Genomic DNA, 12,160 nt, shown 5'->3' with positions numbered 1-12,160 from the left:
AAAACAGTGCTGGAGTTAGATGTTGTTGCCCTTTTCAACCTGGGTTTCGTCTAAACCTGATGAACAATTAACCCTCGTGCTTTTGTACAGTTTGTAAGCTGGAGTTAGATGTTCTTGCCCTTTTCAACTCGGTTGTGAGTGTCATATTTTCTTTGAAACAAGGCAAATGGCTTGCCATTCGTTTAATTTAGAGTGAAATATTGTAACAAATCCAAACCAAGGGAAATAACATCACTCTCGCCGGCTACTTGAGCTCACTGTTCATTACAGAAGCCAAGTGATTAGCCCCCACCAGCACCCACAAACTTATTTTGAACTAGCACACCAAATGGGCTGTAAATTTTCATAGGAAAGGCTGCATGACCGTGACAGATTTGGATTCTAACATTTGGGACCCACGAGGAAATAGCCTATCCAAGGTGGTGTCGACTTACTAGCTAGTCAACAAACGTTTATGCTGGCCAGCCGTTGGATTGACATCCAACATCTGTTGTGTATCTTCTATCTCTGGTCTTCTTCCTCCAGCCGCCCAAACCAAACCACCCCGTCAGCTCCGCCTGCTCCCGCCTCCCATGGCTGGCTGCGCCTCCACCACCCTACCGTACCCTCCAACGTTGGCCAGTCCCTCCCTCATTCCCCCACACATCTTGTTATTCTCCGGCGACGTCAGCCCCAACACGCACCCGCACCCGAACTAGTCAACCCTCATACGACTGGACCGACGCATCTTCCATGGCTCCTATTTGTTCCGTCCGAGGCCGCACCGTCGTCCTCAGCCTTGGTTCGCTTGTCGTGCGCGGTGCGCCACCCTCTTGTGTTGTCAACGCCGTCAACAACTGAGAGGAACAAGGATATGACTGTACGTGGAGAGTCTGATAGTAGGGACCCACCAGCGTCATGGCAGTACGCAAGCAAGTGCTTCATTATTACAAGCCCCAAAAAATGGTTCCTCCTAATGGTTGGACATCTGGGGCTCATGCCATTGTCAGCATAGTCAATAAACGAGAGAATTACACAATGAGCGGCTGACACTAGGGACCCAGTAGGTCGCACAGTTGTTATTTACTTTTTTGGAGGAACAAGCAGTTCTTATTTATACTAGTTTTAGCGACAGATGAGGGTAACAACGGGGTTGTGCGGGGGCTGTGGGCCGTCTAGCCAGGGTTTTATTTATGTTTACCTCATCATGAGCCTAGTTGTGTTTTTTCTTGCTGAAAATGGCTAGCCCAGTTCTATTTTTTTTAAGAAATACCCAAACGAGGCCTACTTGCTTTATCAGCCCTGCTGGGCTGCAAATCTTTCAAGACGAGGAGAGAGTTTCATTCGGTTTGCCCGGAAATGGGCTGTACATTTTTAAAACACATCAAACCGGGAATTAGTTTCATTTTTTTAATTACAAGATTTTAAATTCCATTTATTTTTATGCCTGGACAATTATTTGGATTTTATATTTATATAAATTATTTTTCAAAATAGTTTGAATGTGACTCGATATTTCGGGATTAAAAACAGTTGACCGCACCGAAATATGCAAAATTTTGTATAATTTTTAACTGTGGCCACAATATGGGGTGTAACGCTAACAAAAAGAAGATGGGCTCCAAAAAAAATTCTTAAGAATTGGCAATTGGATGTAAATTATTAGAAATAATGGCAGATGGGCTGTATACCATTTTCCATAGATTTGAGGCTGACTTGTGCGCCTACTACAGGTTGACGCGTATGCTTTCCTAAAATATAAGGTTGACGCACACGCAACGCCGTATCAACTTAGTCAACACACGCGAGTAGTGACTGTTGGATGTCCATCCAACGGCCGTCGTGCTTCTTCAATCTCTGCTCTTCCTGCTCCAGCCGCTCAAACAAGCGCCGGCGGGACTGCCTGCTCCCTCCTCCCGCGGCCGGCTATGCAGCCGCGCAGGCCTCACCGCCCCATCGTTCTCCCATCGATGGCCTAGCCATCCCTCTACTCACCCATACCTGCTGTTATTCTCTGGCGACGGCAGATGAACCAGTACAACCCTCGCACTCCCCTGCGCGTGGGAAACAACTGCCGAGTTTTCCCTGGCTCCGTGTCGTTTCTTTCCTAGGCCTCGCCGTCGTCCACCGCCGTGGTGCTCTCGGCGCGGCGTGGTCAACGTGGTCAACGAACGACATGCATCGGAAGTGGACTGTACGTGGAGAGCCTGACAGCTGGGTCCACGGCCGCATGCAAGGAAATGCCTCCTTATTACGCGCAAAATAATGATTCCTCCACCTAACAGCTGGGACCCACCGGAAGGACCCATCAGCTATATCTTCACACGCAAGGAAGTGCCTCGTTATTACGCACAAAAAAATGAATACCCCCTGCTAGCCGGGACCCACCATAGTGGGAGGCTGACTTGTGGGCCTACTAAGATGAACGGGAAGGAGGGCTTTGTCAACTTAGTCAATATAAACGATTCTAGCTCCAGTGACCGTACGATGTCCATCCAACGGCCGTAGTGCTTCTTCAACCTCTGGTCTTCTTGCTCCAGCCGCCGAAACAAGCGTCGGCCGTGCCGCCTGCTCCTGCCTCCCATGTCCGGCTGTGCTGCCACCACTGGCCATGCCATCCCTCTATACTCACCCACACCTCCTATTATTCTCCGGCGACGGCAGCCTCACACCGCAGCCGAAGCAGTCAACCCACATACTACCCTCAGCGTGGGCATCCACTGCCGCGTCTTCCCCGGCTCTGCGCCGTCCCCTTCCTAGGCCTGGCCGTCGGCCACCGCCTTGGTGCTCTCGGCGCGGCGTGGTCAATGTGGTCAACGAACGACTTCCGTCGGACGAGTACTATACGTGGAGAGGCTGACAACTGGGTCCATGGCCGCAGCAAGGAAGTGCCTCCTTATTACCCACAAAATAATTATTCCTCCACCTGAAAGCAGGGACTCACCGGACGGGCCACCGTATTTCGCAAAAAAAACATTCCCCCCTGACTGCTGGGACCCACCAGCTACATCTTCGCACGCAAGGAAGTGCGTCCATATTACGGGCAAAAAAAATGATTCGCCCCTTGACTGCTGGGACCCACCAGCTACACCTTCGCACGCAAGGAAGTGCCTGACAGTCGGGACCCACCTGGTCGAAGCGTACGTAGCTTTGTCATTCTGGTCACAAACGTGTACGTACATACTGGTCGATGTAGAGGCGTGCACGTAGCATGTACATGTACGTACAGTGGCCAGGGTGCAAGAAAGAAAATACGGCCACGTACGTACATACGGGTGGGGTCTCGAACGCCTACTCGCGCATACGTACAGCCAGGGCTCGTGTACATGGCAGGGTCGGAATGGAGAAACTGCGTCGTCGTCATGTTCATGGGGAGCCAACCGGCTGGGTCGGAACGGAATGCGTCGTCGTGTTCATCGGGAGCCAACCGGCTTGGACGGAACAGCCGATGGAAACGAGGCCTGGCGTACCGCGGAACGGAGGAAACGGCCTTGTGTTCGACCGGCCACGGTTGAAACGGGATCCTGTTCATCGGGAGGGGTCTGGCGTACTGCAAAACGGAGGAAACGGACTTCTTTTGGACCTCCTACGGTCGAAACGGGGTCCTGTTGACCGGGAGGGGTGTGGCGTACCGCAAAACGGAGGAAACAGACTTGTGTTGGAGCGCTACGGTCGAAACGGGGGTCCTTCTCATCGGGAGGGGTGTGGTGTACCGCAAAAGGGGACTCCACGGGCTACTGTTCATCCACCGTCGACCTCCTCCAGCCTCCACAGGCTACTGTTCATCCATCGTCGACCTCCTCCAGCCTCCACCTGTGACTGTTCATCCACGGGCTCCTGTTCATCCAGCCTCCACCGGCTACTGTTCAACCGGCCCTCTCCACGGGGGTCCTGTTCAACCACCCCTCCACGGGCTACTGTTCATCCAGCCCTCCACCGGCTACTGTTCAACCAGCCCTCCATCGGCTACTGTTCAACCAGCCCTCCACGGGTCCTGTTCATCCAGCCCTCCACGGGGTCCTGTTCATCCACCGGCTCGATCGATCGGGGTACTGTTCATCCAGCGGCAACGGCCTCTACTACCACGGGGTCTTGTTCATCCAACCCCCCACCTGGAACTGTTCATCTAAACCCCCCAACAACACTCACTGTTCATCCAGAGGCAGCATCGATCGGCTACAGTTAGCAGCAGTAGCGAAGGAATCGCTCGATCGGGTTCAGTTAACAGCCATCGATCGATCGCTCGGGTTCAGTAACGCGTAGCCTGCAGTGCAATCGCTCGGGTTTAGTTAGAGCCCAATGCCTCGCTCGGGTTTAGTTAGAGCACAACGCCTCGCACGCACGCGCGTACGTACGAGAGAAACGCGCATCGCTCAGCCCCCGACCACCCACCGTACCAGGGAACTCCCCCGATATTTTCCTCGCCCTCGCTTCTACAACGGTTTTCTCCGTCATGGACGGCCCAAAGAATGTCTTGCAGCTGCATCTCCGGCCCGCCCAGGACGAAAAGCCCATTTTCTGTCATGATTTTTTGTCATAGAAGTAGGAGCCCACCACAACTATGATTATACCTGGTTTTGTCACAATTATCGTCATAGAAGTGTCATAAGTATGACCAATTTTTTTCGTTCAGCCCAAAATGTCACAGATGTGTCTTTTTTTGTAGTGCACGTTCGCAAACCGGTATCCGTGGAGCAGGTTGCTCCCGCCCACGGGAACATGCCTATACGTATCGACCATTCCAGCCTCGTCTGAGTGGTACATCCTCGGGACGGTGGAAGTGGTCGGAATCTCGAGCCCAAGTCAAGCTATGTGCCCCGGGTAGATCACTGGCTCGTGCCCGAGCTCCCACCCGGCTGTCGTTGCCGTCACACCACTGACGATCGGGAGCAGCACCCTGCCGCTCATCCGGAGCGCGAGCTAGTAAACATCGTGCGACACGTCACAACAGTCAAGCACCTCGACATGCGTCGGCCGGGCAGATACTTTTCTTGGCCACAAGCTCCATGGTCTCATCCAAGATCAGTGTTGTACTGCAGTCGAACATGCGGGTAAAATACTACGGGAGCAGCTGCATGTGCATGGCCCAGATGCCGATGTTGGCATGGAGGAGGTGGTACTCGCTGGCGCTGCAGCGTGCTGCATGGCTTAGGCAGGCACCTGTTGCAACGCACTGGCGTTGGCACCGGCATTCTCAACACAGCTGATGATCCGGAGGAGGGCGATCAGGGAAGGAAAGGGTCTTGCATGCGTTTACAGATTCATGCAGGAATTTATTTCCTAGAAATACGGCCTTTGTTTACCTTTCTTTGAGGCTATAGATGACCCACACGAGGAAATCTATTATAACCGTTGGATGAAAATCAGTGGTGCAGGAGTACGGATCGGAGCATGGGAGGGGAGCAGGCAAGCCTCGTCCGCCAACCTGCGCCTCACCACTCTCGGTCCCACCGCCCTCTCTGCTTTCTTGAGAATGACATGTGGGCCAGCCGCATTTAAGGTCCACATGTCATTGACTCATAGGCCAGTGCACTAAGGCACTGAAGCTCGGTCCCGTGGGCCCCTAGAGGGAAATGTAACTCCTGTGCCAGGCCTTGTGGTGCTCCCGCAGTACGATCTCGTGCCAAACGCGGAATTTATTTCTTACTACTACAAATGTGCCGGCCTGTGCGTTGCAATGGATCAAAAGTATCTATTTAGTGGAGTGCACTCTAAACACATTATCTATTTATTTTTCTCTAGCCTTTCCTGGCCATGCAACCAAGCCACATAAGCTTCATGGGTGCCCACACATCATATTATTCATACTATGTTGACTGGAAAAAAGATAAATAACCCAAAACAAGATCTTCCCGTTTTTTGTTCCTACGATGCTGTGCCGTGCACGTACCTAGGTGTATAGTGCTAGTACTGGTTGTAGTACAAACTTCGCACTAGTAGGATTAGTAGTACAGAGTGCTCCTACAATATCAACGAGCCCCATCTGACACCAGATTTCTTGGCTTTCGTGCTACAGCTAGATCTTCCCCTCCTCATTTCTGTTTTCCAACGCGGTGGGCAGGGTCCAGTTTGCCAATAGTCGGTTTGCTCAACTGCGGTCCCACATGAAAATGAAAATGATAGGCAACACACCTTCCCTAGCTATGTGGCGTGCCGGACGAGACGTGGAGTACTCCCGATTCCCGAGCGTGTGGGGGTGCGACCCGAACGCGGCATGCCTTTTTATTTTACTATAGCAATGTGCCCGTGCGTTCCGATGGATCCAAAGTAGAATAGTACTTGTTCAAAAACTTGAAAGAAAATACTCTTGTTTTGATATAGATATATACCACTAAAAATATTTCTTTTCACTCAAAATATATTTCTCAGACTATTTTGATGAGGTGAGGAGGGGATGTGGTTCCTTTCAAGATAATAAGGGGTTTTCTGCAAATTGGAGCAGATAAGTGGGCCATTGTTGCAAAAATGCCACAACTTACCTCACAACCGTTAGATGCAGATCTAATGGTCAGAAATTACGGATGACAGACACACCACCATCACCAACTGAGTCTTTTACAGGAGACTAGCAAGATTCCCATGCTTTGCACGGAACATCAAGATGCATTTGTATGAGTAGTTTATCTTGTGGGAGAAAAGGATGAATGAGGGAAGGCCTTATTTGCAAATGTGGAGAGGGGTGTGGGTATCTTTTTTGCAAAATTGCCATAGTTTCCTTCCTATCAGCCAGATATAAATCGGACGGCCTATATTGCAGGATGGCAAGCACACCATCGTCACCAACTCTGTTTTCTATAAGAGTAGAGATAGAGAAACATGTATAAATTTTAACATTTGGTTCTGCTCCTTGGCACGATCGATAGATAGAAATAACGATTATAAACGCTAGGGCGGGGCTTTTTCCGCCAGATAAGCAGGGTAGTAGCTAGGTTGGTGCATGGCCGGTTTGGTCACATGCGGTTCGACATGTTGTAGTGTTTCTATCAAGATGCCCGTGCGTAGCACAAAGTTTATGGAAAAGGTAAGCACATCTTATAAATTGATGGATGGAGTACTAGTTACAGTGACGCATATAATTGCCTCCAAATGTAAGCAAAGGGATCACACATGTATGTATTGACTGGAACGAGAATGCAATAGCGCAATAAGTGTTAAGGCCATGACAATGCGATCGTAGTGGTGGTTACAGGAGGCAAGAAGAAAGATGCATCCATCAATGTATGACCTCCTCGACTCAGGGCGCCGGGCCACCGACCGGCGGCTTAGGAGCGGCGGCTTTTGTGGTGAGGTCAAGGTGCTTCTCAACAAAGGTGTCCAATGCTTCCATCCAGTTGACGAAGGCCAACGTTCCAGCGTCCTCACCGGCCTTGTAGATACCTATGTACACAACTTGCTCGTACACGTGGATGTGTAGGTCGACGAATTCTTGCAAGGTGAGGCGCCTCACGGAGAGCATGACCTCCAGGTGGACATTCTTCGTTGCATCGTCGGGCAGTCGCAGGGCCACTAGTTCTTGAAAGAGGTTCTCGCCATGGAGGCTGATAGGGGTGACAGGCAACGAGGAGCCCGGGCGCACGGGCTGGAGGAGTACGGCGATGTCGTCCGCGAGCTTCTTGACGATGGCGAACTTGTTGATGGTGGCAACGAGCATCTGGTCCAACTGAGAGTCGTAGCTGGCGTTGATGATGGCCATGAATTAGCCAGTCGCCACACCATCTGGAGATGATCCTCGGTGCCATGCCGCATGCCGGCATTGTGGACCATCTGACAAAGCCGCTGGCCGCTTGCGTGCATCGCCGCCATGGGTCTGGAGTGAGCACTTTTGCGCTTAGTGTAGGTGCTTAGGTGGGTATGATGTGGTAGATGCATTGGAATGGAGGGGCGCCTTTTATATGAGTGCAAACTACGTTGCATTCACATCGTGCTGCCTCTTTTCCCCGTCGTCCTCCCATTACTTCCCTCATGCATTCAGGATGCTAATTGAAGGAGGATGTACTATTGGTTGTTCAACATTTCGGGAACCGCTACCCCCTCCCTCGTCTGCATTAAAGTCGTATCGAGAACTGTCCTCGTTTACTAGTAGCTATCAAATCAAATAGTACTGTGCCGCCCGTTGGATGCCCGGCTGGACACGCCTCCTCGCATCCATCAAACGCCTCCGTTAAACCCGCATGCAGACCAAGAAACCTACTCCGGCCACGCGTCCGTTCATAAGCGGGCTCAAATTAAATGAAATGCCAGCCGAGCTCCTCCCATCCTCCCTCAGTATAAATGAGGTCAGACGCCAGCCAAGCTCCTATTGTCCGCCCTCTATTAAAACAAGGCCAGACAGACAGCGGGCAAGAATCGCACCCCTCCGCCGCTCCCCCATCTACTCCTTCACCATTTTCTCCACTCTTCCGATGGCCTCCGAGGAGCCGTTCTCTGGCATACTACCCGGCTGGCTGGCCCCCCGAGCCCTCCGGATACGAGTGAGGACGCTTGGTGCTTCACCAGCCTTGCATCGCCCGACGGAGCCAGTTGCCGCCCCAAGCCGGCGCGTGGTTCAGCAACTCTCCGCTCCAGTTCAGCTCGATGAGGAGTGGCGAGTTGCTCCACGCCAGCACGGGCGTCGTCACTACCACGTCGTACCGCGCCACTATTGTTTATGGTGGCCGCACCTCCCGTGTCTGTGGGCGCGCCTCCCTTTCCTGCGGCAGCAGCATGCAGGCAGAGGTAGAAGCCGGGTGCGTGGAGAGCGACGAGTCGGTGGCCATCTTCTCCGTGTCCGCCGCCAACATCGAGGAGAAGTAGAACACGGGAGGCCACCGCCACTTGGGTCCCATGAAGGACACTGCCGAGGCAACGACTGCGTATTCAGGTGGTTTCTTTGCTGCTTCGTTTCTTCTGAGGACCTTCATCGACCCCAAAGTGTTTGCCGGACATGAGGAAGACAAAGGGATCCGCGGGCGGCCATTTAGATTAGGTATTAATTATACCAGGAGAACCGGATTACCACCGCTTAGTTCATGTAAATGTAATGAAATCGATCATGTTTATATGAAGATCCAGCTTTTTTATACGAAATCCTTCATGCTTATATGAAATCAGTCCATGTTTGCACGAATTTACTTTGGTTGGTTAGGGTTGTGAAAATGTATGCCGCTGGCGTTGGATGTCGTCCTCCGCGGAAGGAAGCGGGAGGAAATTTGCCGGCTACCGTTGGAGATGCTCTTATGCTAGAAATAATAGAGTCACATCCAATCCATTTGAGTTAATTGCATGTATGATTCTCCCTCTATAAAAAGTTAATTGCATGTACAGTGTACACATGACTTGTTGGGTGGCTACAGCTTCATACAGAAATTTAAAAAGAAACAAATCCATCCTTAATCGTGTATTCTAAGTACTCTTTGGGTTCCACTGTTAGTATAGTAGCGAAAGAAGTATATATTAAATAATATATAATATAAAAATCTAAAGTTAAAGACAGAATTTGAACTCAGGTCATCGCGTTGCGAGCATTGGCGCTAACTAGTCCAGCACATTTTCGTTGTGGACGATGCTGGAGATATATCTCTATGTCTACTCTTATACTCCCTCCGTTCGTAGATATTTTTCTTTTTCAGATTTCAAATGGACTACCACATACAGATGTGTATATAGACATATTTTAGAGTGTAGATTCACTCATTTTGCTCCGTATGTAGTCACTTGCTGAAATCTCTAAAACCACAAATATTTAGGAACAGAGGGAGTAGAAAGCAGAGTTGGTGATGATGGTGTGCCTGCCATCCTGCAATATAGGTCGTCGGATTTATATCTAACGGATAGGAAGGAAACTATGGCAATTTTGCAAAAAGATACACACACCCCTCTCCACATTTGCAAATAAGGCCTTCTCTCGTTCATCCTTTTCTCTCACAAGATAAACTACTCATACAAATGCATCTTGATGTTTCGTGCAACGCACGAGCATCTAGCTAGTTTCTTTTAAAATAGTTACTGCGATAATTGTGTTGAAGTGATATATTTTATGTTTGCCCCGAATGATCTCAGATTCACTAGTAGTAACAAAGAAAAGGTGGCGTCGAGTTGAGCCTCTGCCTCCCGGTCCTCCTTTAGTATCGCCAGGTTGAACCATTGGTCCGCCTGCACCATGGGGGACCCGTACGCTGGCACGAAGTCGACGTCCATCGTCTCATACCCATCAGGGGCCTTCTGCGTTGCGACCTCCGCCATGAACATTGGATCGGCTTCCTCCTCCTCCTCGTAGCTTGGCTCCAGAGAACTCGGGGATTGGCCTGCCGCAAAGCGTGCTTGGGAACGGAGGTCTGTGGCGCCGACCGCCGCCGCGATTTCTGCGCGGCGCTCCGACGTCAGCATCTTGTAGTACGTGATCTTGCGGCGCACCATGGCTTTTCGGCGAACTAGGGGACGCTTGATGTAGGCTAGGGGATCGAAAAGTGGGGGATGGGTTGGAGAGGAGGTGTGGTTTTGGGGCAGTGGCTAGCGTATGGCGAGCAGCGAAGGTTCTGGTGTGAATAGTGGTTCCAGTGATGACCGGTCAATTGGTTTTCACTGTACATCTCTCTTGTCGCGTTCGCGTTGCACCCCGGCACGCTGGACCCTCCACGTCGCTCACTGAATGGAACACGCTTCGTCTTGCGTTTTCGCTCACTTGTGGGACCACAGTTGAGAGCAAACCGACGTCCCTGCCCCTCCCCCGCCCGTGTCATTTATACCTGAACCGCGTCATTTACAGTTGAGAGTAAATAAAAACAGAGGGAGTATACTACGGATGAGGATCCCCTGACGTGGCCGAACCCATTGAGTAACTGACATGCGGGGCCTAGCAAGCATGGGGTCCGCCAGTAAGTGAACGAAAGGGAGGGTAAGGCAGGGATACCTACGTCAGAGGATCCACTTCCACTACTACTCCCTCCTTCCATCTACAGGGCCTAATGCATTTTTCGAGGCTAACTTTGACCAAATGTTAGAGTAATAATATATGACATGCAATTTACACAAAGCATACGGTCAAATTCGTATGTGAAAGGAGCTTCCAATGATATAATTTTCACATTATACATCTCATGTACTATTAATCTTGTCAATAGTCAAAGGCGATTTTGAAAAACACGTTAGAGCATAGTTAATAATATAGCCAGCCGATGGCTATAAGGAACTGCCATGTCATCTATAGCCATCATTTATATGCACTCATACAGTAGTGTGGGCTATTTCCTGCAAAAATATATAAGGTTGGCTATTGTATTAGTACTTTTTCCATCTCCTCTCTATCTCTTTCTTCATATTTATTGTATTTAACTAGGAATGCGTATATAGCTAGGCTCTTGCATGAGAGCTCACTCCCTTTACTTTTTCACATCTCTCCCCTCCACATAGGCCCTATATAAATGGAAGGAGGGAGTACTATGAGCACTGCATACTCTACTATAGATGTTGTCACTACTCCACTAGTACTATTGTTTTAACAACTTTAGCTTATTGATCTACGAATGGAGGGATTCAAGCTTATTTTTGTTAACCGAGATGGAAACGACTAACAAACTGGATTCAAAGCCACCTGTCGTAATAGTACCTGCGGGTTCTTTCTGTGGAGCCCTCAAATGCAATAGCTAGCTGCCCAACGGCCAATGCCACAGGCAAATCTCCATTTTCCAACTTATACAACTCTTTGGGGTCCAAAGATACTCGCCAGACAGGGAGCTTAAAAAAAGTTACTATTGGACTGGCTATACGTGGCGAAATCCTAGTAGGAAGAGCATGCGCAAGAACAAGCACATTCACGTGGTTGAAAACAAATTGGAAACCATGTCTGTTTGAATACAAATCTAGGAGTACGTACGAATCTAACAATATTGATTGGGCGTTGTTGAATGTTGATACTTTTTTCTGTAAGTTTGATCAAAGTAGAGATACTTTGACTACACATAAAACTTATATGTAAACTACTAGAAAGGATCGGAGGGAGTATATTGTACGTTCAAGAGCAAAACGAACATTGAATACCCTTTATATATGATTTGTGGATGCTATGATCACCGGTTTAAAACTTTGAATCCGCCTTACGTATCACACATCCACCCACTCGTTCTCTCTTGATTTCATCTCGGGGTCCGGAGATCGATTGAAAGAGGACTAGGGTGGGTACAATATGTTTGTTTCCCTTATGAAC

Source organism: Triticum aestivum, chromosome 4D (assembly GCF_018294505.1).
Source record: "Triticum aestivum cultivar Chinese Spring chromosome 4D, IWGSC CS RefSeq v2.1, whole genome shotgun sequence".
Taxonomy (NCBI): domain Eukaryota; kingdom Viridiplantae; phylum Streptophyta; class Magnoliopsida; order Poales; family Poaceae; genus Triticum; species Triticum aestivum.
This window is presented reverse-complemented; position numbering follows the sequence as displayed.